This window comes from Melitaea cinxia, chromosome 13, assembly GCF_905220565.1.
Source record: "Melitaea cinxia chromosome 13, ilMelCinx1.1, whole genome shotgun sequence".
Lineage (NCBI taxonomy): Eukaryota > Metazoa > Arthropoda > Insecta > Lepidoptera > Nymphalidae > Melitaea > Melitaea cinxia.
In genome coordinates, this window is record NC_059406.1 from 16659009 (window position 1) to 16684943 (window position 25935).

Here is a 25935-nt window from a genome sequence, read left to right on the forward strand (position 1 = left end):
TTGGCTTTAAGACTAGTAGTTACTAGTAGAATATAATCGGGAATATATCCGCCAACGCGCATTGGAACAGCATAGTGGATTAAGCTCTGATCCTTCTCCTACACGGGGAAAGAGGCCTATGCCAAGTAGTGGGATATTACAGGCTGAAGCGTTACTAGTAGAAAAGTAGAAATATCCTCCTCAAAATTTGGGGAGGACTTGGGAAGTATCTCGCGTATTTACCTTACAGAAGATCACAGCTAAATAATACTACTTTCATGCAGTGCTGTGTTCCTGGTGAGTGAGGAGACCAGAGTTACTGGGAGGGGGGTATTGGGGATAGGGTCGGCAACGCGCTTGCGATGCTTCTGGTGTACCAGGTGCCTATAAGCTACGATAATCTCTTACCATCAGGTGAGTCGTATGCTTGTTTGCCGACCTAGAGATATAAAAAAAAGGCAATTAGGGTTAGGGTTGGCAACGCGCTTGCGATGCTTCTGGTGTTGCAGACGTCTATAAACTACAGTTATCGCTTACCATCGAGTGAGTCGTGCGCTTGTTTGCCGGCCTAGTTATATAAAAAAAAGGAAAAAAAATCGCAGAGGCCGACTAAATATAGGAGTGTCACGGACACAGCAATCCTTATTTTATACGGAAATAGTGATTTCAACTGTTAAAATCGGTTGCGAAAAGAGAAATTCTTTTAATTCTCCATAAATTCACCGTAGTAGTTACGGTTACTATTTAAAACTTGGTATGACAATTAATTTATAGGTTAATGTTAAATTGTAGTATGTTATCATAAATACCTTATAGCGATCGCGTATCATAGAAGGGAACATATTCGCCAACACGCAGTGGACCAGCGTGGTGGATTAAGTTCTAATCCTTCTTCTGCATGTAGAAAGAGCCCTTTTTCCAGCAGTGGGATGTTACCAGCTAAATTAATCAATTACTGGACCACAATAGCTACTTATTATTACGTATTGGGATATACAGGCCGAAGACGAGCAGCAGCGTCTTCGGTGTGACGAAGCCAGCCCTGCGGTCACCAACCCGCCTGCACAGCGTGGTGACTATTTATTTATTTATTTGGGCAACACACATGACTATGGGCAACAGACATGAGTTCACGCCATTTTTGGCGCGAACTTGTGAAGGCCTATATCCGGCAGTGGACTGCGATAGACTGAAATGATTGGGATTGCGTATGAAACCACGGTTCATATTGTGTCTAAGACAAATTTGCCAGGAGGCAGATTTGTCGAGGGATTCCTGAGATGATAAGTTCAGGGTTCGTCGAAATTCTATTCGCAATTCGTCATTAATCTAACTTTTAATAGGTATTCGGTATCAGGACCCTCGTCAAAGGGTTTTCGTTTGTTTTGCCGTTTGGTAATACATCAGACCTTGGTATTTGCTACGGTCGTTTTTACTCGAGTGCGTAGTTTCAGAGCATTTTCGTTTTCAAGTAGATTTCGAGTCAGTTTCAGTGAGTAATTATAGAACAGATAAAGCAAGACAGCTTAAGGTTTTAAGAGTTTAGAAAAATAGTAGTTATTGGTATGGGTTTTATTCGTAATTAAAGTAAGTTTTACTATAAATAGTTATTTTTTGAAGTAGGTGTTTCACTTATTTAGTTAATTTTATAGTTTATTGACTAGCCCGTTGGCGCAGTTTGTAGTGACCCTGCTCTCTGCTCCGAGGGTTGTGGGTTCGATTCCCACCCAGAGTCTGGGTGTAATATAAATATTTATTTATATATGTATATATGTATTATTTATAAGTATGTTTATCGAAAAAAAAAAATGTAGCTATATACCAGTCGGCTGTTACCTATAACACAAGCATTAAGTTGCTTACTTTAGGAACAGACGACCGTGTGTGTATTGTGTAAATATTTATTTATTTATTTATTTATTTATAGTTATACCAACCTACTAACAAATTTAAAATTCTGTCAGATAAAATTTTTTATAGGGATAATGAGGAAATTGCTTACCTGTGTAATTTAAATTCTTTTATTTTTATTGCGTTTCATTCGCTCATATAAACAAGAAAATTAGTGAATATAAATATGTGTAATAAACACACCCAGACACAATCGAATACCATAATTATTATCTAAGCCCATATTCATTTTATTTTAATGATAAAAAAAATCCATGAGATAAAAAACCAGAGACAACTTTAATTTTATTTCTCATTTTATCGAAAGGTTTGTAAAAATAATGTTAAACATGATATAACGCAAAACGACCGCCACAGTATCGGCTATCAGTTTAAAGCGTCTGATATCCCCTGCCCGGCGCAATCTCCGACAAATGCGCCCCTAAAAGCCAGCTCGGTAATGGCCACAACGCCGGCTTTTAAGAAAATGCCTTAAGAATAATGATATAGAGAAAATAGCTACTGTGATTTTTGTGAAAAAAAAAACTATTTTGAAATTACGTGGTCTAGAATTTTTTGTTCACACCTGTTGGTAGATTTACCACAGATTTTTAACCTAGCTTTAGCTATATTTTTAACGACTTCAAAAAAGGATGAGGTTACTCAATTCGATCGTATACATATGTATATGTATGTTCGGGGATAATTTCGTCGTTTATGAAGCGATTTTGATAATTCTTTTTTTGTTGATAAGGAAACCAGGATCTGATTATGGAATCCCAGAGAAATTGAGGGACACCCTCGAAAACCGCAGTGACGACTAGTGCGTTTGTTAATTTTTTTCGTCTACTTACGTTGTATTACTTGTCGATGTAATTGAAGTCGTTTTTTTTTCGTTTGCGAGCAACCACAATTAATATGATTATAACCTGTGTCAATGAGTAGAAGAACAAAATACTTGATGGAAAAGAACTCTAAGAACTAGCTGTCCTTATCAAAATTATATGAAACTTCGAAACTTAATAATTAATATTAATTTAGTACGCAACGGCATATTTAATATCCAATAAAGTTTTCACATTTAAATTAACATTCTTGATCATAATCTTGAAACAAAATCAAATAATTATAGTGATACCCATCCATTCAGGCTAAAATTTAATTTCGCGACCTGGAACTTAATAGCGTATCAAAACGCTTAAAATAAACGACTACAGTCCGTTTCGCTTCCATTATAGCTGAAAATCGACAAAAAGTAAATGGAAGAGACGGAGGCGGCAAAAAGAACACTTCTGCAATTTTAATTAATAATTGATGCTGAAAATGTGAAATATAACGCGAAGTCCGCCGCTATGTTTTAAGAGGACTATTCAATGTATCTTTGTTATCTCTAAGCGGCTATAAAAATTGTGAAGATTTAATGGATTAAAGGCTAAAGTTGCTAAAATTTTAAGAGTTATAAAAATCCTAGCTGCATACGTCTATCCAAGCAAGAATGATTTAGAAAATGAATAGAAAGAATGCACATTACCTTTCAAGGAAGACATTTCAAGCTATCTTGTTCTATCGAATCGCAGTCGTGCATATAATGAAGGATTAGCTCTTACTCAAATTCCTTATCGAAGAAGATATGGTCAGAAGTATACAGTAACATTAAGATTGATATTATTAATGCCAACTTTACAAAACCTTTGAAGTTATTTCTTTTAATCATTATTAGCTCAAATCATAACTATATTTCCGACATTATTTCAGCGACTCTCGAAGTTGTCTAGTATTTTATTGCCCTCGAGATAACCAGGACGATATGCAGTAACAGGTATTGCGAAGTTGATGTTCCTCTAAAAGTATAATATCCCTCGTGAAAACTGAACGTACTCCGAGATGCACTCGACGGAAAGCCGCTAACTCGCTTAATATATGCAGTTCCAACTACTACTATTCTAAAGCCTGTAAAAGCACAGCTCGATGAATTTCAGGTATATACTGAATTTATTGATATCATGATGAGATTGTCAAAATTCGTTGCCCATAGTGGAGTTGGGGAATTGGTGTTTTACGCATGCTGAAATTTCAGAACATTCAATTGTTTTATTTTCTTTTAAATTCTTTATATTTGGGAAATTAAATTGGCATAAATATATTCCATAAATATTAAGTTATATAATTAGTAATATTTTGATTATTTCTCGTTCACACTACCACGAGACATATTTTTATATCATCATATCTTAGAAAGATGATGAGAAGTTAGATGGTATTATAATCTATATAAATAAAATTGAATGTTGCTAAGCGCATAACTCGAGAATGGATCGACCAATTCGCTTATTTATTTTTTTGCACGTTCCTTAAAAACCCACGGAAGGTTTTAATACAAAAAAGAAATATTAAAAAAAAAAAATTTTACTATCAACTTTTGACAGAACGAAGTGTGTCCGGGCAGCTAGTTTTGAATAAAAAAATGTTGTGGGTCATTGTTATTTGTTCTTTTTAACTGCAATTTTATTGTACATTTTACTAGATTGGGTTTCGACTTTTTGATACATCTCCGTTCTCATAAAATCCATCTCATTCAATAGTCATGTTTGATTTACCGAATTCGTCATAGAGTTACAAAACATCCTTTAAATATAAAATACACTTAATAACAAAAAAGTTCCGTGTGGAAATTAGTTTCTATTGATACAAATTCACTTCGTTTTATTTGTCGAGTGTAAAGATACCTTAACTTGAGAACTAATTTCGAATAGTCACGTCCTATTCGAGCCGGCTCAGGTGTTGAATGGAATTGAATCTTGTACTTAGCAGTTCTTTGGGTGTATATACGAAGATAATGAAAACTTTGATTGAAGTTCCAATAGCGACATAATTAGAGATTAAGCAAGTAGGATTAATTTCAGCCAGCGAGGAACTAAAAATAGTTCTCTTTGTTATAGTTCTTTCATTTTCTTTTTTTTTTTTTTTTGTACAACTACCATAACACCACTAAAAATATCTTTGCCAAGCCTTTGGATTTTTTTACTCTTGCAGTACGGTACCCTTCTCATTGACTGGACCGTTTGCTTCAGATTATTTTCTTTTGAGTTTCAAGTTTAATGGACAACCAGATTGACAGTCACAATCGTTTTGGACAATGCACCCATTCGTTTCCTGAATATCATCATACAAATATTATTTTGATATAGACGGGTAGGTTGATCTTTAAGCTTTAAAAATATAACTTAAGCAATTAGCAAAGTTCATTATATACGATAATTGTGTTTGCTCGCACACGAAAAAAAACCGACTTCAATTACATCGACAAGTCATACAACGTAAGTAGACAAAAAAAAAATTAATGAACACACTAGTCGTCTCTAAGATTTTCGAGGGTTTACCTTGATTTCTCTGTGATTCCGTCATCAGATCCTGGTTTCGTTATCATGGTAGCACACTTGGGATATCTTATTTCCAACAAAAAAAGAGTTATCAAAATCGGTTCATAAACGACGAAGTTATCCTCGAACATACATAAAAAATATATATGGGTATATAGGTCAAATTGAGGTAACCTCCTCCTTTTGTGAAGTTAGTTAAAAATCATGTTAAAAGTAAAATAAATTATTACAATTATAATAATTGATCGTGTCTGTCTAGAAATTGTTTACAAATTGTTAAAATAACTAAAAGTTATATCGTCCTTTCTTTTTAGCGTTAATTTGATATTGTTAAAGTATTCCCATAATATACAAGAGGCGTAAAACTTTATAAATTTAACAAAACTTGTTTTACTAAATGTTTATAACAATCGTAAGAATTTTTTAATAAAACTCATTCCTATTTTCAGTGAAGCGACACCAATACTGTCTTGTTTACAAGTTAGAAATCCATGTTATAGAGCTCCGTTTATTGTTAAACTTATATTACACTCGATGTTAAGATCTTTATGAATCTTTGTGTTTGATTTCAAGGAAATTGGTGTTCAGAGTTTTGAATATTAGTTTAGTAGTGGACAAATTGATATCGACGCGGTTATTTTTTGTTAATTTTTAGCCTTTTTAAGTTTGAATCATCGGACTTAATATTAGTTGAGGTTGGAATTTCATGTTTTCAAAATTATAGGTAAATACTAGCTGAACCCACGAGCGTTGTTTTGCAATATAAATTATTAACCCCATTAAGCCCTCCCCCCCCCCCCGATATACAAACGAAATTTCATCAAAATCGGTCCAGCCGTTTTGAAGGAGTATTTTATAAGATTAAGATCATATTCCATAATATAATATCCATATATCCGCCAACCTGCATTGGAGCAGCGTGGTGGATTAAGCTCTGATCCTTTAGCTCCTACGCGGGGAAAGAGGCCTATGCCAGCAGCGGAATATTACAGGCTGAAGCAAAAGAAAATATTAAGAGGGAGGTATGATTAGCAGATATAAATTGAATGTTAATAATTCTTTAATCAGTCATATGTACATGTACAATACATCAGAGTGGAAAAAATTTTATTCTAGGGATATGCACACCTATTATACGAGTCTCAATGACAAAATATTGTATATAACAAACATATAAATAATAATATATTTATAATATACAAAAATAGCAGAGTCACCACTTTTTCGACTGGTACTGATTGATTGCAAATAGAGCGGCTTCTTGCAAAATCCAGGATAGTCTTTGGGAATGGTTCAGCATCGGTAAAGATGTGTTACAAGATCGAATTGTTGACTCCTATATCATTTGATGCTATATTTTTCATTATTCACTTTGAAAAATCTATGCTAATAAATGAAGAGCCAGTTTGTTCAGTTATACTGCGAAAACTACTGAACCGATCTGAATAATACTTATACTTTAGGATACAGCGTGTTTTGGAGAAGGTTTTAATATATGATACGTTGGTATTAGAAGATTTATCGTGTAAAAAAATTTAGAGGGACAGAGGTTAGAGGTTTAGAGGGAGAGAGGGCTAGTTGTAAAATAAATTAGGTACCGTAATATTGAAAACTATCTATTCGTCTCTAGTCATTTAAATTTAAATGCAATATTCTAAAAATGATGTCACTAAAATAGTATCATAATTAACGGGTCTCTAAAATTAATTATCGACTCCGTCGCAATTATTAAAATTTGTCGCAATATTAATATTAATGTCCTACGAACGGACCACTCGGCGTATCGCGATAATTTTGTATAATTTGTATAATTTATGGAGCGGATCGGTCCGTTTCAACCCTTATGAATAATTGCTAATGGCCCTCTGATCCACGAAATTCTTGCGTAAAATGTCAAATTTAAATTAATTTTTGGTCGAGTTTATTGACCGACACATCGTTAACATTTAGAATATTTGAGAAATATTCCAAACGATAGTTTTATAATAAATACAAATTATCATATATATTAATACGCTAAGCTTAAAATATGTTCCTCCCTTTTTAGAAAAAAAAACCTCACAATTACTCCACATAAATTTTATATCATTTTATAGATAATTGCTTGCTCTACCGGGATCCACAAAAAAAAATAAATATTATTGCTTTGTTTTTGTAAAATAATTAATTATTAAAATATATATATGACGCCTGTAATTTTGAAACAATGTCAAAATGATTGACAGTCGGTAAATTTTTTACTTATTTAGTGCGAATTATTCGCACAGGTATTGCTAGTACACTTAATATTCCATTAAATTATTAACATAAAATAAATAATAATAAATAAATAAATAAATGCCTCACACTCAACGGCCCCCAGTAGGATGTTCTCCTGTGTCGGGGGTCCGGAAATACACTATATACAAGCACAAACGCCCAGACTACAACAAACATCTATATGGCAAACACAAATATCTGTCGTGAGCGATGATCGAACCCGCGACCGCCAGCGCAACAGTCATTACTGTGACCGCCGCGCCAACGCGCCGTCAAATAATGAACATAATGTGGGCACAGCGCTAACACATTTGCTACACGCCAGCCGATCCCAAGAAATGACACTTATCGACCACTATCGTCATATTCAATCAGTTGTTCTCGTCATAACACTCATTTAAATCTGTTCCGTAATGTCCGATTTTTTCGAAACTTTTAATTACAAGCGGGTCTCATTTGGTTCCAAATGTAAGAATGATTAAGGTTTAAATAATAGCGATGTGACATCATCGTGTTTCTTTTTAACCGACTTCCAAAAAAGGAGGAGGTTCTCAATTCGACTGTATTTTTTTTTTTTTTTTTATGTATGTTACATCAGAACTTTTGCCCGTGTGGACCGATTTCGACAAATTTTGTTTTAATCGAAAGGTTTTGTGTGCCAATTGGTCCCATTTAAATTTATTTGAGATCTAACAACTACTTTTCGAGTTATATCTAATAATGCGTTTTTACTTTACGCTTTTTTCGTCGACCTACGTTGTATTATACCGCATAACTTTCTACTGGATGTACCGATTTTGATAATTCTTTTTTTGTTGGAAAGAGGATATCTCTAGTTTGGTACCATGATAACGAAACTAGGATCTGATGATGGGAACCCAGAGAAATCGAGGGAAACTCTCGAAAATCCGCAATAACTTTCTACTGGCTGTACCGATTTTGATAATTCTTTTTTTGTTGGAAAGGGGATATCTGTAGTTTGATACCATGATAAGAAAACCAGGATCTGATGATGGGATCCCAGAGAAATCGAGGGAAACTCTTGAAAATCCACTATAACTTTTTACTGGGTGTACCGATTTTAATGATTTTTAATTTAATCGAAAGCTGATGTTTGTCATGTGGTCACATATAAATTTTATTGAGATCTGATAATTACTTTTTGAGTAATCTTTGATAACGCGTAGTTACTTGACTATTTTGTCGTCGATCTACGTTGTATTACTCGTCGATGTAATTGAAGTCGGTTTTTTTTTCGTTTGCGAGCAAACACAATTATTTGTATTAGAATATTTTTGAACTGTACAGCATGTAATCAATGTCGTCAATATTTTTAACTTTTTGGACATACCTTTGTTTGATTTGGTCTTTAATGGAAGTGTTGCTCCGTGTAGAAGTATCGGAGATTATCCAATACTCTTACTGCGTGTTGGTTTTCAGTTTATTTTGTCAAAATTTGTTTCTCTTATTCGGAAACTACTAACCATTTTAGGTATTTGTCCTTGAATATTAATAGTAAGCAAATTCAAAACCACACATACACTAATTAACCGAACAAACGATATTCCACATTGAAACACCATTTCAAAATAATATTTATATTTATTTTAAAATGAAATATATAATTTTTTAAATCAAACAAAAAGAATATAAATTTTACTTTCCTATAATGTCCCTTTTATTCTCTATACGTACGGAATGAATAATTAAATTATGTAATGCCGTTGCTGAGATTTATATGAGAGACAAATGTAGTGAAAAATATTTAAATACATTAACATTTTTACATTTCGCACTCCGTATATTTATTATATAAAATGAAGATTGTTTAATTTGTATCTACGCGAACATATTTCAATTTACGTAAATAATAAAATAAAATAAAATAAGTACTATATGTATTAACTTGTGTTTTAAATTAATGTTTGTTCAACGTGACCTTATTACAAATGGACAACGGGACTTTTGATCGAATATAGTTTTAAGCATTGTTTTTTTTTAGTTTCCCGTTCCGTTTATGCTACATAAAATATTTGTTACTATACGGCGTAAGTTATTTTTTTTGTACAATAGTTTAACTTCACACCAGCAGTTCTATCATTACAATCAATCATCATTACAGCCTATACAATCCACTGCTGGACAAAGGCCTCCACAAGTTTACGCCAAAAATAACGTGAACTCATGTGTTTTGCCCATAGTCACCACGCTGGGCAGGCGGGTTGGTGACCGCAGTACTGGCTTTCTCGCACCGAAGACGCTGCTGCCCGTCTTCGGCCTGTGTATTTCAAAGCCAGCAGTTGGATGGTTATCCCGCCATCGGTCGGCTTCTTAAGTTCGAAGGTGGTTGTGGAACCTGTAATAAACATATCAAATACATAATAAATATATATCAACCAACTGTAACCTGCACGCGTTGTTACACTTTTTTTTTTGGTTATACCAACACAGAAACCTTTATGAGTTTACATGTTTAAAAATATTGTTATAACATCAGTTCAGCCTAATACAGTCCACTGTTGGACATAAGCCTCCACAAGCTCGCGCCAAAAACGGCGAGAACTCATGTGTGTTGTCCATAGTCACCACGCTGGGCAGGCGGGTTGGTGACCGCAGGGTTGGTTTTGTCGCACCGAAACCGTCCGCTGCTGCCCGTCTTCTTTAAAATGATACAGTATAAGTCCATTAAATAACTGATAAATTACACTTTGGTTCACAATAATGAGTTTCTGATACACTAAACTTATTCTCAATGTATTATTCGTTGGATTCCTAATAAATAAATAAATAAATAAAATAAATGTAGATACAAAACAATAAATCTGTAAGAGCACGTGCTAGAAATGACATACTTATCATCACACAACTGTTGCTTTGTCAAGGAGTGCGGTTTTAGATAAAAAATAACAAACGTCGCATAACTTAAAATCTCACGAGCAAATATAAGCCTTTGATTGATACAAATAAGGTACAATTCAACAAAACAGATAAATCGTTTTATGCCTCTTCTGTTCTGGATATAACATTCCACAGCAGATTTCAGCCGCTTTGTCCGCTGAAATGTTTACAAAGCAAAAACTATTTGAGCTTAGCAGCTTATAACTTCGCCCATACTAGAGTCGAGATCGGAACCGTGTTACGATAAGGCTCCGCAAGTTTGATTCGCTAAGTGTTTGCTTCACAACTAATGAACTCGAGGCGAAAATTTTTCCAATGGAAATCAAATGTGAAATTCGATTAAAACTTATAAACGTAATGTTTATTCCAATTTATTGAATCGAATTCAAAATTATCGTAGTGTATATCCTTTCATTTACGATTAATTTCGTTTTTAATCGACTTCAAAAAAGGAGGAGGTTACTCAATTCGACCGTATACATATGTAGGTACAATGATAAAGAAAGCAGGATCAGATGATGGAATCTCAGAGAAATCGAGGGAATCCCTCGAAAATCGTAGTGATGACTAGTGCGTTTGTTATTTTTTTTCGTCTAAAGACGTTCTATTACTTGTCGATGTAATTGAAGTCGGTTTTTTTTCCATTTTCGAGTAGTAGTAGTATAAAGAATTGAGTTAGAAAATTAGGCTATCTTTTTGCGATGACTATTTAGGTAATCGCGTAATTCGCATTATTGTTCAAGGGTACGAGAGATCTTTTATACATTAGAAATATCTTCGTTCAGTTTGTTATGTACGCTATTCCATTACATATTAGCGGATATAAGTACATATCATATATTCCCTTCCGATCCCTTTCCGGTACGAAGTTACTTTTTAAGCTTTACCCCATAAAGGTTCTGCAGTAAAGGTCGATATTTTTCATTCATTACCCAACAACCACGTTAAATAATCCATCTTGACATGTATTCGTAACTGCTCATAATGAGGTCATATATCTCATACTTTTCAAGAGAAATGTTATATGATTTTCGCAAATTTTAAAGCAGGTATCTTGACCTTGCAGAGTACCAGAATAATTATACTTTTAAGCAGCGTTATGTTCATGTGGTGTGTAAGATGACCAGAGCTCCTGGTGGGGATTGGAGATAGGGTCAGCAACGCGCTTGCGGTGCTTCTGGTATTGCAGGAAATCGCTTACCATCAGGTGACTCGTACGCTTGTTTCCCGACCTAGTTAAAAAAAATCCCATTTCAAAAAAATCAAAGCTTTTATAATACAAGACAGACATAATTTAAAACAATTGAGGAGAAACAATATTGAAATTGACTGAGATAAATAAAATGATTTCGATGCTTAGAAACTTCGACAAATCCTTTTATTGCCTGAAAATTCTGGAGTATTAATTATTAACAATTCTATTCAAACAAACTTCGAAGTTGTTAATTGAAAAACTGAGTTCCAACAATCTATATCTCATTAGGTAATTACGGTAAGTTTTTGATTGATTTGGTTTCTATAATTATTTATAAACATTTTTTATAATTTATAACGACTAAATGAATATTGTACTGTGTGGCTACGGTACTAAAGAATATAGCCACCCCCTCTCTTCCCGTGGGTGTCGTAAGAGGCGACTAAGGGATAATATAGTTCCGCTACCACCGTGGAAAAAGCCGACCGATGGCGGGATAACCATCCAACTGCTGGCTTTGAAATATAGAGGCCGAAGACGGGCAGCAGCGTCTTCGGTGCGACAAAGCCAGCCCTGCGGTCACCAACCCGCCTGGCCAGCATGGTGACTATGCGCAAAACACATGAGTGCACGTTATTTTTTTGGCGTAAAATTGTGGAGGCCTATGTCCAGTAGTGGACTGTAAAGGCTGTAATGATGATGATGTAATGATGAAATGAATATTATTTGCAGGCATATCAGATGAGTCAAATTAATTCATAAACCGAATTCAAATAGATCGTTAAATTGGATATGTTTGGTAGAGTCATCTTTACCTATACTATATGGGCTACGAGTACACTTGATGTTTCCCTCAAATATAGGATCAGAAATGAGACTATCCACGTGAGAATAATAGAAATTGACATAACCAAGTTGAAGTGGCAGTGGGCTGGTCACCTGACTCGCACACTGATGGCCGCTGGAGCAGACGTGTCCTGGAGTGGACGTATGGAGACCACGTATTGGCAAACGCAGTGTGAAAAGCTTTCCAGCCCGCTGGAACTACAATCTACATAACACCACAGATAAAGACTGAGTAAGAATTATGGAAAACCAGCACGTGCAATCTTGGGGAGGTCCATTTCCAAGCAATTTTTTTTTGAGTTTATTATGTCATAGTGTTCATTCTCGACTACTGTATAAAACAGTTTGGACCGATGTAGTTATATTGTGATGACTGGGGTTCAATGCCGCTATATTTTGACGAAGAACAGAAATTCAAGCACAATCATTAACTACAGAACTTTACGGAACGTGTTGGATATTAACGTTCATTACGCTGATATAACCACTACATAAAAAATGCAAATGGAACATTCACATTTTCTATAAAACCTCATGAAACTAAGATTTGGCAATATACTTCGTTCATGCCAGCACCATTCAAATGTACGAGTTTCTGCCACAAATGAGATTACGCCTTTTTTTTGGCGGGTAGAATTGAAACTGTCAAGACGTGTTTTTAACTGCTCCTCAATTATATTATAATTTATAGTGTTAATTTTATATATTTATGCTATAATAACTATTTCTTGCCTTGGTTGACTATTACTTCACACTCTCACTCACTAAACAAAATGGATTCATCAGTTGAACTAGTTTTGAAGACCATGGAGGAGCTCTCTTCTTCAATAAATAGCCGGATGGAAGAGTTCGAAAGGCACATCCCTGCTACTGCACCATCCAACCCCACCGTTAAGACACTTAGTTCGGAGTTCTTCACATTTAAGACATTGGTGTGGAAGGCTTTGAGTGTGCTGAAGGCCCAAGTAGAACTCTTAATACTTGGCCTGGATCGCGTGGAGACACACTCACGCAGAAAAGTTCTACTTCTGCATGGAATCAAGGAGGATCCTAGTGAGGATATAATGAAGAAGACTCTCGAGGTGCTAGTCGATCGTATGAAGCTGACGGGTGTAAACCTAGATTCTTTCGAAGCCTGTCATAGGCTGGGTGCTAAGAAAGACAATGCACGGCCAATTCTAGTGCGTTTTTCTTCTCTACAGCTTCGTGCCAAGGTTTGGAGATCGAAGACCTCATTGAAGGGGACTAAGATTAAGCTTTCTGAGTTCCTCACCAAAGCTCGTCAGGACATATTCGCATCGGCTCGCAATCACTTTGGACTGAGAAAGTGTTGGTCAGCAGATGGTGTTATAATTGTTCTGCTGCCGGATAAATCACGAGCAAAGGTAACATCGACCTCTGAGCTGAAACAATTAATTTCGAAGCATCCTAAAGTTTCCACGTCGCAAGTTAAGGACGATTAGTGTTTATGTGCTTTTACTCATCCTGGTTTGTTTATTTGTTTTTGTAATTTGTATAGTTATCGGCTCCATGTGGGTATATTCATCTTTTCTTTCTTTTTTCACTTTTTAACGTATGTAACTATCAATTAATTATTTAAAAAACTCATTTTATAATTACTACCTGCTACCTATTGTTAATATTGTTATTATATCTCATACGTCAAATGTCAATTCTGTCACTGATGTCAAAACAATTGCGTTCGGATACTCCACATGGAACACGTGCGTATGATAATTTAGTCTACTAATTGTTTTTTTTTTTTTTCTTCCTTTTTTGTTTTTTAACTGTATTTATTGTAGTCAACCCATGGGTGAGGATACTGTATTTCAGTCAGTATCAGTGTATTTTAGTTTCAGTATTTCAGTATTCGTTTTTATACTTTATTATTTTTTATTTTATTTTTTGTATTTTATTTGGGTCTTATTTCATATTTATAAATTATTATTTTTTTTATTTATATCTTTTTTTTAAATTATTTTGAGAGAAAATATGATTGAAGATGATTATTTCACTTGTTCTTCGGATGAATTCGAGAGTGCGGAAAATAGTTGCAACACCTCTATTTCTGATTCCGAAACACTAGCAGACAAATTATCTCATGTTTTTACGAATCAGCGGAATTTCTTATCCTTGGTGCATATCAATGCGCAGAGCATACTTGCTCACTATTCTGATCTTCTCACATCTTTTAGCACTAGCACTGCTGATTGCATACTTGTCTCTGAAACCTGGCTTAAGCCATCCATCCCGTCCACTAGTTGCTCTCTTCCTGGCTACCAACTATTCCGTAATGATCGTACAGATCAGGGTGGCGGAGGCGTGGGAATTTTCCTTCGCAGCTGCATCCCAGCTACTGTAGTTTGTTGCTCATCTTCGCATGTATCAGGGACTCTTGAATATCTTTTTGTAGAAATTATCATCAACCACAGAAAACTCCTATTGGGGGTTCTTTATAGTCCAAATGACAAAGTTAATTACTTTAACAACCTGGAGAATATTCTTGAGAGCTTAGTTCCTAATTACGAGCATATAATTTGCATGGGCGATCTTAACACATGCCTTCTAAAAAATGATAGCAGAGCACAAACATTACTTTCGCTTACCTCTTCTGTTGATCTTCACCTCATACCTATATCTGCTCCTACTCACCACTTCCCTAACTCAAGACCATCCCTTATTGACTTAGCCTTTGCCTCTAACCCCAATCTTGTTTCATCTCATGGACAAATGACATCCCCTTTCTCCTATCATGACCTAATTTTCCTAACATACAAAATACGTCCTCCCAAAATCAGAGACAAAGTTCTCCTTCAACGGAATTTTAAGCAGATGGATCTGGAACGTTTAAGAGAGGATGTGAGGAACATCGACTGGTCAACTATATACAATGCAAATGACATCAATACCATGGTTGAATCATTAACTGCTGAGCTGATTAAGATCTATGACGTACATGCCCCCATTAGACCAGTACGAATGAAACGGGCGCCAGCCCCATGGTTGTCACCTGTCATTAAAAAGACCATGGCTAAACGTGACAGGGTCAAATCTGCATATAAAAAATTGCCAACGGCTGATAATTTGTCTAAATATAAAACTCTACGTAACCTCTGCAACAGGATGTGTAGGGATGCAAAACGTCGCTACATTCATAACTCAGTTCAGAATCGTACCCAAGCGCAAGTTTGGAGATTCTTACGGTCGCTAGGAGTAGGCAAATCCTCTGATGCTTGTCATAGCTCAGTGGATCCTAATATTTTAAACACTCACTTCACCACTCCACCTCTCACTTTAGACGCCAATGTTAAATCATCCACTCTTTCTATTTTAAATAGTCAGGCTCCTACCGACCTACCTCAATTCTTCTTCGAATCAGTCAATGCAGAAGTGGTAAAGAAGTATGTCCGCTCTATCTCCACCAAGGCCATTGGTAGTGACAATCTCAGTCTTGAGATGATTCTTCCGGTGCTGGAGGACATTGCATCTGTGATCACGCACATAATTAACTTCTCACTGTCATGCAATGTTTTTCCTTCGCTCTGGAAGAAGGCAGTTGTCATTCCACTACCTAAAACCTCAAATCCCTCCTGTCCTGCTCAATTTCGTCCTATATCTATCCTTCCCATTTTATCCAAGGTCCTGGAATCTATAGTTCACCAACAACTCTATTCTTACCTTATTTCCAACTCTCTACTATGCCCCTATCAATCCGGTTTTCGTCCTTCCCACAGCACTGTTGGAGCGCTTTTGAATGTGACGGAGGATATTCGGTGGGCTATGGATAGCACCAAGCTCACTGCAATGATTTTGTTAGACTTCAGTAGCGCTTTCAACTCTGTAGACTACGACATACTTCTTGGCACTCTTCGTGCAGTTAACATCTCCCCCACTTGCATTGGCTGGTTTCACTCATATCTTTCGGGACGTCAGCAGTCTGTAACGACTGATTTTAACTCATCGAATTGGTTGACCCTTACTGCTGGTGTCCCACAAGGCGGCGTACTTTCCCCGTTACTTTTTTCTATATTTATTAATAACATCTCCAGTGCTATTTCTTCTCCCTTCCACCTGTATGCAGACGATTTACAAATATACCGTCACTTTGGACTGGCTGAGTTGCATGAGACTATCAATCTCCTTAACAAGGACCTAGCTGCAATCTGTCAATGGGCCAATTCGTTTGGACTTATTATAAATCCAGCAAAATCTCAAGCAATAATTATCGGTAGCAGCCGTTTGAGAAACCGTATTGCCTGGGAAACAGTACCTCCAGTCTTGTACTGTGGCACACCGATACCATACTGCGACAAAGTTAGAAACCTAGGCTTGATTTTGGACAAGAACTTATCGTGGATAGCTCATGTCAACGAAGTCAGCCGAAGGATGCACTACACCTTCCACTCTCTTAAGCGTCTCCAATATTTTCTTCCCTTTCAAACCAAAATTCTGCTTGCGCAATCCCTTCTTTTACCTATCCTCGATTATGCAGATGTGTGCTATTTAGATGTGACAAAAGAGCTACTTAATAAATTAGAGCGTCTACAAAATCTTGCGATACGCTTCATCTTTGGTTTACGTAAATACGATCACATCACCCAATTTCGCACTCAACTTAAGTGGCTCCCAATCCAACTTCGCCGTGATATGCACATCCTTTCTTTTCTCTATAACATACTCCATGACCAAAATGCTCCCTCCTACCTTCGGTCCCGTTTCCTTCTTTCTCCTACCTCAACACGATCTAGAAGGTCCTGCATCACATCGATGCTCGAAATCCCCAGACATAACACCAACTTCCTCCTCAATTCATTCACAATACGCGCTGCAAAACTTTGGAACCATCTACCGAGAGTGATCCAAGACAGCACTTCAATTTATGCTTTCAAGGACAGGCTAAGGAAACATCTTCTCTCCGAAGCTATGAATCTCTCATAATTGTTGTACTCTCAATATATGTATGTATGTATGTATGTATGTATGTGTATGTATGTATATGTGTATGTATTTATGTATGTATATGTGTATGTATGTATGTGTGTATGTATGTATTTATGTATGTATATGTGTAGATATGTATGTGGGTATGTACGCATGCATATGTGCATGTAACTGTGTAAGTATTTAAGTATATATGTATTTTATATCACAAATGCGCTTATGAGTCCCGCGATAACATTTTCTCTCACCACCATGGGTAGACTGGTAGAGATCTCTTACAGAGATAAGTTCGCCCTTGCCAACATTTTTTGTAAACTTGTAATTATGATTTTTTTTTAAAGTGCAATAAAGAATATATATTATTATCTGCTATTGCAAGAACACTAGCGGTCGCCATACAACGCATATCTATCTATAAATACCACAAAAAAGGTTCGTGAGGTTTCGGAAGTATTCGGTAAGTTATTTGTGACGAAGTCGGTCGGGTCAGATGACATCACGGTTAAATGGCAGTCTTTTCGCTCTAAAATACGTAAAGTTTTAATATGTAATACTAAGTTTTTTATTGGCGTATTTTATTGTTTTTCTTAGCTTTTACTTATATTTTAGTTATATTATCTTTTATTACTTTGGCTAACCTTTACAACTTATGTCGGTCTAAATAAATACCCCGTTTCCTAACGCACAAGAAAAAAGGCATTTATATTCTTGCTATTCTATACTTTAAATAGTATTTATTATATATATATTGTGACTAATTTTACATAAAAAAGGAACACAACAGTATACATATTATTTTTAAAACAGTAACTGAGGAGGTTCTTGCCGATTCTTCTCTGCAGAATCTACATTCCGAATCGATTCCGACGATTAAAAGGTGCTTTTGTAGCCTGTTTGAAAGAAGTTGTTGTTGATTTTAATCTTGTAAATCCTGGAATTTCACAAATTAAATTTTATTTTTAATTTTACATATTGAATTATTATATTTTTACCCTCCTAAGAAACTTGTTTGAAACCTTATATTTTTATGACTTCACTACGATCAATCACAAAAAGAATATTATGTCTTTCAAATGAAACATAATTCATATAAATAAATAAATGAACATCTTTTAACACACACATACGGTCATCTGTTCCTACAATAAGCAACTTAATTCTTGTGTTATAGGTAACAGCTGACCGTGATACGTGAATATATATATTTTCATAAATATACATAGAAATAATACATATATAAATACAAATATTACACTAAGACTCAGGAAGGAATTAAACCCGCCACCCAAATAACAGAAAACAAATACTACTGCAAAATATATATAATATAAATTTGTCCTGAAGATAAATGTACACTAAGCTCCACGGGAAGCAAACTGAAAATTGTTACCGCTAGCTTTAAGGGTCCTCAACTTTAGAGTCACTCAACTGTTATAGAACTCTCATCCTAAAATAAAACACAACGCAACATGCAACCTTGGTTCAACATCTTACATTATAAACTTACTTAAAATATATATATTTTTGAAGTGCAACTTCTCTAGAATTGTGATTTGAAAAATAAAAGAACAAACACATAAATGTCAGAATGAGAGATGATTTTTTAATGTAACTAGGTTGGCAAACAAGCGTACGGTTCACCTGATGGTAAGCGATTATCGTAGCTTGTAGACGTCTGCAACACCAGAAGCATTGCAAGCGCGTTGCCGACCCTATCCCCGATTCCCCCAAGGGGCTCTGTTCACCTTACTCACCAACAGGAACACAACACTGCTTGAAAATAGTATTTACACACAGTATAACTCGTAAGCTACGTGTTTTGCATTTGACTGTTGCGCTGGCGGTCGCGGGTTCGACTCCCGCACACGACAGATATTTGTGTTGGTTGGTTGTGATCTGGGCGTTTGTGCTTGTGTATTATGTGTGTTTCCGGACCCCCGACAGGAGAAAATCCTACTGGGCACCAGGCGATCGGAGCAAGAGAAAGCTCTTTCTCTCATAGCCATTTACGTTTCGTATATCTAAGACACAGTGCAGAAGTTTTACTTCAGCCATGTGGTCTAAAGCACTTTTTTATTATTATTATTTACTACGATGTTGATAATTCGCACCTACGGCTCTTGGTGAGATGTGAATACCGTGTCTGTGATGTGGATACATAAAAAGTATAATCACAAACGCCCAGACTACGTCAAACGTCTATATGGCTTATTAAAAAATATTCGTATTGATTATAATGAGTGAAATTTGCGTAAGCATTAGAAAACGGTATATGAGGATTGAGTCTGCTACCGCCTTCGCATCAGAGACTGCCATTACCTCTGTACCAATGCATCGTCAACGTCAAGACATTGTCCTTAATTCGTCAAGGCTAACTTTCGTAATTAATTATCTCGTATTTAAATTGTACCCTTTTTCATACAATACATAAATAAATGCTGCAAAATTTTTATTTAAGCTTTTTCCGCAGCAGATTTTAAAAGGCAAATTATTTTCAAAGTCAAAATGTAGATCCGAAGGAATAAAGAATTCCTTTAGTTTTAACCCTCCGCAAATGCGATTAAAATCTGACTTGTTTTTTTTATAAGTCCTGTAATTTATACAAGCTTTAATAGTAAAGGTGGAAATATCTCGGGAATACGTTAAGTTGCGAATAGGTTTTTACTAGTAAAATAATAATTTTCTTTTTAAAACAGCAGACGGGCGGATCTAATCACGCCATTCGGAGAGCGAGTGTACTTGGTTTATTTTATAGGAGGCAACGGTTTGACGGTAAACATTCTCGAAAATACTAGAATAGTATAGATGAATACCCGTTTGCTGGGTGGGTAGAGTAGAGGTTCGCTTCAGCCTGTAATTTCCCACTGCTTTTTTTCCTATGTAGGAAAAGGATCAGAGCTACCACCACGCTGCTCCAATGCGGAATGCCCGGTATATTCCATACTGTGAGTAACGATTGCTATAAGATGTACATTATAATAACCGGGACTCCGAGGCACGGTGGAGAGACCCACAAGGACTGCACAAACATCCAGACCATGGCAAACACGTGTATGGCACAAACGGTTGTCATGTGGTGATCGAACCCGCGCAACATATATATTATGATAGGCAAGCTATATTATGATAGTGAAAGCCTAAATAAATATGACCTATTCTTATTCCCGCTATCGTAAAAGGCTATAGTCTGCGCCACACACGAGGCGCCGTCTAGAGGATCCCTTTTAAGAAATCACCCCTCGCGGTTAGAGTGCATTCCTGCGTTGCAATACCTCTCTAAGAAACGTTAGATGAGGAAAATAACCATCACGAGAAATATACTTTAACATTATCGAATAGCAGATGCCTTAACTGCGTTCTTTCCTTCAATGTGTTTTTATGTTGACTTTGTATTATAAAAAAAAATTACTTGCCTTTGTGATAGTTAAATTATTTTACTTTTAAAATATTTTTTAATATTCTGCGTATATTAGAACCTTAGTTATTTTTTTGCAGCTATGTCGGCAAGCAAGCCTAAGGCTTGCGATACCAAAAGCATCGCAAACACGTTGCTGGCCCGGTCACCAATCCAATATCTCTGGTCACCTTACTCACTACAACACCACACTGTTTGAAAGTAGTATTATTTACCTGTGATCTTCTATAAAGTCGAGGTAATTCCCCAGTGGGGCTGTTTCGATATTTCCTGCTATACCTCAGTAAAATTCCCCAGTATTTGTAAAAAGAGTAACATGGGCGTATTCAGATTTTTATAAAGGACGGGGCAGAAGCAAAAAAATGTCGAAATTCAAAGAGTACATAGTAGAAATAGAAAATGATTTTTAATTACCTTAACCATCTAAAATGTTGTAACTAAAAAGTATTTTGCCGACGTAATGACAAAAATTTTAATTATAAAATGTAAAAATTCCTTCATTAGATTCGAATCAGGACGGAGCAAATGTTCCATCTTGTCCCACGATAGAATAGAAAATATACATCTTAAATAACTCGTTAGTCAAATAGTTATTTAAATATTTAGCGAAAACCCGTTTTATAGAAGTTTTATTTGACATCACTTCGTCTGAGTTTCGAATTGGTGTTATTTCAAACTTGTATCCTTGACACGGACGTATTTGGACCCAGTTATACAGTTACAAAGTTTGTCAAGTAAAAACTCCTTTCGACTTTGTAAATAAGATATATTGAATAATTTATTGTTGGACTCAACGGACAATCTTTCCCGACTTTGAATTGAGAATATTTATTATGATAAGATGGTATAGTAGCTTGATTCATATTATATTTGGTTTGTATTTGTTTGTTAATAAAGCCACTACTAGTAATGTTAATAATATTAAAAACGCCTTCATCATCATCATCATCATTTCAGCTCATCATAGTCCACTGCTGGACACAGGACTCCACAAGCTCACGACAAAAATAGGCGAACTCATCTGTTTCGCCCATACTCACCACTCTGGGCAGGCGAGTTTGTGACCGCAGGGCTGAATTTTTCGCAACGAATACGCTGCTGCCCGTCTTCGGCCTGTGTATTTCAAAGCCAGCAGTTGGATGGTTATCCCGCCATCGATCGGCTTTATAAGTTCCAAGGTGGTAGTGGAACTGTGTTATCCCTTAGTCGCCTCTTAAGACACCCACGGGAAGAGAGGGGGTGTGTCTTTACTTCCGTAGCCACACAGGGAACACCTTAAAATAACACGTGAAAAACACCTTAGAATGTTGTTATTTTCATTTTTATCAAATAAATAAAACTGAAAAACTTCTTGGAATAAATGGATGGATTTTGATACAATTTAGTATGCATGGTAGGTTATTTATTATCCTCATATTGATTCAATTATTATTAGGAATAGAATGAAAACAAACCCAGGAGGTTTAACTGCTAGTACGTAAGATTTTTTTTTTCTTATAACATACACACACGGTCGTCTGCTCCTAAAGTAAGCAACTTAATGCTTGTGTTATAGGTAACAGCCGATTATTAACGCTAATTATTATTTTTTTGTTTCCTTCCACTTTTACGAACAAAAAAGAAACCTCTCAGAGTAAATTATCCACAGCCAATTGAACCCGAATCTATTGGATAAGGACAATAAGAACCTAATTATATCCATTTGTACTTTGAAGGAAAATGGAGCAAAATTAATTTTATCAAAAAAGTATTAAAAAAACTTTAAGTACGATGATATTAAAACAATTTTCACATATATTTTTTACTGAGAAAATAATATCAAAAGAAAATACATCAGAGTTATTATTTACTGACTGCTAAAATGTAGCGTAGAGATAGATATTGCATTTTGCTGTCGAAGCTCGCACTGGTCGGAAACTTGGAGTTACGAATTTGGATAATTTACAAATACATACTTAAGTTTAACACATATATATGTGACACAAATGTTGTATATAACAAATTGTCAATAAAAAAAATATACTTTTTACAATTATGAACCACTCTGGTGTAAGTGTGCGAGTGCCGTGTCGTCGGCGCCTATACACCGACGGTCGCGGGTTCGATACCCGCTCGGACTGAATATTTGTGTTTATACAAATATTTTTATCTGGTCTGATTGTTAATCCTTGTTGGTTTACCCACCGTACCTCGGAGGGCACATTAAGCTGTCCCGGTTGTCATCGTGTAGTGATAATGATCGTTACTGCTAGTAGGGAATATATCTACCAAACCGCATTGGAGCAGCGTGGTGGATTAAGCTCTAATCCGTCTCCTACATTGGAATAGCGGGCTATGCCCAGCAGTGGAATATTACATGCTGAAGCGTAGCGTATAATTATGAACATTATGATATAAAAATTCTTAAATGTTGTTTTTATTAAAAAATCGTTCATTCTGGAGTATTCGAAGGTGGTGATAAATTGTAATACCGAACAATTTAATTAATTTAAATATTTATTTAATGAAATAAATACTAATTATGTTATCAATTAGGAACGACAACGTTTATTAAATTTTAATAAATTTTATTTTAGTAACAGAAGAAACTTCTATATAATCTTCTTATATTTAAATCTTAAAACGTTTCAAAAATAAGTTAGAAGCTGACTACAGATTTTCTCTCTTTCACTCAAACTCAATTCAGTCGAGATTTTATTTGTGTCAGAATTTTAAAATAATGGCACATTAATCCTTAAATGCTCCCACCACCAGGCTCTAGACAATTTTTTCTTAAACAAAAGCGTCTAAAGCTGCGGCGCACAGCTAGTATATAACATTGTTATATGAACAAACGAAATAACAATTTGTACATAAGGTTCAATAAATCACGTAGAATTGTAGCCAGTGATTAGGAAACCGCCTCAAGACAAATAGACCAGTTCCCTACCAAAGTATAATTGTGTATATATGTGATACGTTAAAATTAGGAGCACCATGTGTAAACTAAGGTTGAGCGCATGTCGAGGTGGAGAGGTTAACGAGACTAATTATTTCGATTGTCAAAGTGAATTGTGTCGCGAATATGTTTATATTCTGTTGTACACCACAAAAGTATATCACAAACGATTGTTTAGGTAATTACAAATTATGTTTTACAAGAAGCGTCTAATGGCTAATTAACTATTTCTTTCAGAATTTTTTTCAACATACACACACGGTCGTCTGCTCCTAAGGTAAGCAAATTAATGCTTGTGTTATATATATGTCGCAGGGTATGAATACGGAACGTCAAGTGTTTGACTTGGGTGTATTCAGATAATGTCAGTTGTCAATTATTAGCTGTTAGAGTAGTGGGGTGATCGACGCGCCACCTAGCACATCGTTCCATAGTCACCTACCCTCAGTTATTATATTACTCGAATTGTTCTGACGTGTATAAAACGAACGGTGTCACCTCGGCTAAGGTAGTCTTGGCTCTGGCTTGGCACGATACATTTGTTGTATCCTGCTAGTAGCTTAACCTAGACTCATTCGATAATTAATTTGTGCATACGAATTAATTGTTACATATTATGGCGGATAACTCGAGCAGTGAAGGTGAGCGTTGATGCGCATCTCAAAGGAGATCTCCTTAAACCTACACCTGGGTCGCAAGTCCTAGGCACTGCTCTGAGTTACTCCCTCTGCCACACGATGGACTCGGTGCCCGCACGGTGAACCGTGAATCCATCGAATGCTAAGAAGTTAGTCTTCGCCCCCTTAACTAATAACTATCCCGCCTCCCGTGCTGCGTTGTCTTTCTGTTAAGTGAATCCTGTTTCATGATAAATCGTGTTTACTTGTTCAGTCAACATTACCCACTGAAGCCCACAGTAGACTGAGTACTCTGAGACGATGAGAAAGAGAAATATACCTTCAAGCCGAAAAGTATACCTTCTTCCTTTTAATATCCGACATATACAATATATATAATATATTATATAACAAACCTGTAAGTTATAATAATACTTATATATATTAATAATCATAATATATAACCACAACCAGATTCGAATCGAACCCACAATCCCCGGAGCAAACAGCAGGTTCACTACAAACTGCGCCAAAGGGCTAGTCTTAGTAGTAAGTAACACTTTTTTTTGGCGCGCATGACATGGGAAGTAATCTTTTTTTTTTGAAGTCTTTTTTTTTAGTTTTGAAGTAACTACTATTCACTCGCGACTTAAAGACCCCCAGGTTATAGTTTTCCGGAAATACAGACGCTGGTAGAGAGTTCGATAGTTTGGCCGTACACATTAAAAAGCTGGTGAAAACGTGATGTACCCGCATTGAACCAACCCGCCTTAGAGCAGCGTGGTGGATTAAGCTCTGATCCTTCTCCTACATGGGGAAAGAGGCCTATGCACAGTAGTGGGATATTACAGGCTGAAGCGAATACGTGACGAGAGCGTTACAAAAAGTATGATCGGGCGAGGCGGACGGAAGTTGAGAGAGATATTTAGTTATTGAAGATACAAAGAGAGAGAGAATTATGTTAAGTTTTACTTCAGTCGTGTGGACTAAAGCACAGTCGTTTTTTTCCAATCAGTAAATATTAAAGTGATTGTCTTTTTCTATCTTCGTCGCGTATCACACTAAAAGCACAAAATAAACCTAAACAAAAATAAGTGCTATTCGTGTTTATGTACGCCCTATGTTTCAACCAAGTTATTTTTACCCCTAAATTTGGCATAATTTTTTAAAAGAAGTATAAGAGGAAAAATGTAAATTGTCACTTCAGCCTGTCGCAGTCCACTGCTGGACATAGGTCTCCACAAGTTCGGGCTAAAAATGGCGTGAACTCATGTGTGTTGCCCATAGTCACTACGCTGGGTAGGCAGGTTGGTGACCAAAAATATAAATACTTAGTTCAATTCATGATGGAATAGAATTAGCAAGTGGTAGTGGTACTGACTGTAGTGGACAGTGGTCACCGGTATCGCAGTACCGATGGCTGTTGGAGCAGACGTATCCTGGAGTGGAGACCACGTCTTTCAAACGCAGTGTATGGCGCCCTCCGCCCCGCTGGACCGACGATCTACATAAGATTGTCAGTGTAGGCTGGATGAGGATTGCGGAAAACCGGAATGTTTACGCGAACTTGGGGAGGC

At 36.1% G+C, this 25935-nt stretch overlaps 1 long non-coding RNA gene across 1 annotated transcript; it reads left to right on the forward strand.

Moving 5' to 3' along the window:
* The first annotated feature begins 779 nt into the window (after nucleotides 1-779).
* On the forward strand, nucleotides 780-25208 carry LOC123659038. The gene is made up of 3 exons (XR_006743964.1): nucleotides 780-879; nucleotides 12049-12058; nucleotides 25194-25208. It is a non-coding gene; the product is annotated as an uncharacterized LOC123659038 (long non-coding RNA).
* Nucleotides 25209-25935: the final 727 nt, after the last annotated feature.